The sequence below is a fragment of the Trachymyrmex septentrionalis genome, unplaced genomic scaffold, assembly GCF_001594115.1.
Source record: "Trachymyrmex septentrionalis isolate Tsep2-gDNA-1 unplaced genomic scaffold, Tsep1.0 scaffold172, whole genome shotgun sequence".
Taxonomy (NCBI): Eukaryota; Metazoa; Arthropoda; class Insecta; order Hymenoptera; family Formicidae; genus Trachymyrmex; species Trachymyrmex septentrionalis.
Window position 1 is genome coordinate 1,030,620 of NW_017304887.1, and position 440 is coordinate 1,031,059.

Here is a 440-nt window from a genome sequence, read left to right on the forward strand (position 1 = left end):
GGTAGCAAGGGGGTAACGGAGAGAGAAAGAGAGAGAAAGAAGGAAGGGGGGAGAGAGAGAGAGAGAGAGGGAGAGAGGGAGAAAATATCCGACACCCCGGTTGGTTGGTCCGCCTCTGTCCGACGGATGACGTCCACGATCAAGCTCCACCCACACACATGCCCCCAGCCAACGCACACACATCCACACACACAAATACACACATACTCATACACGCGTGCGTACTTACACCTACGCACTCGTACACACATACACGCACGCACACGGTTTTGTGCTATCCAACGCGTACGTATCGTAGTCGACACTCGCGCGACACACATACGCACACACATACACATACACACGCACACGCACACACACACACACACACACACATACACACACACAAACATACGCGCACGCATTCGCGATACTCGTAAGCTCGCGAGACCCTTCGGGAT

General features: G+C 54.1%; 1 protein-coding gene across 4 annotated transcripts in view; it reads right to left on the reverse strand.

The window, feature by feature from the left end:
- LOC108746488 (RNA-binding protein Musashi homolog Rbp6) overlaps positions 1 to 440 on the reverse strand; it is a 448,396-nt gene that overhangs the window by 229,754 nt on the left and 218,202 nt on the right. The window lies entirely within an intron of this gene.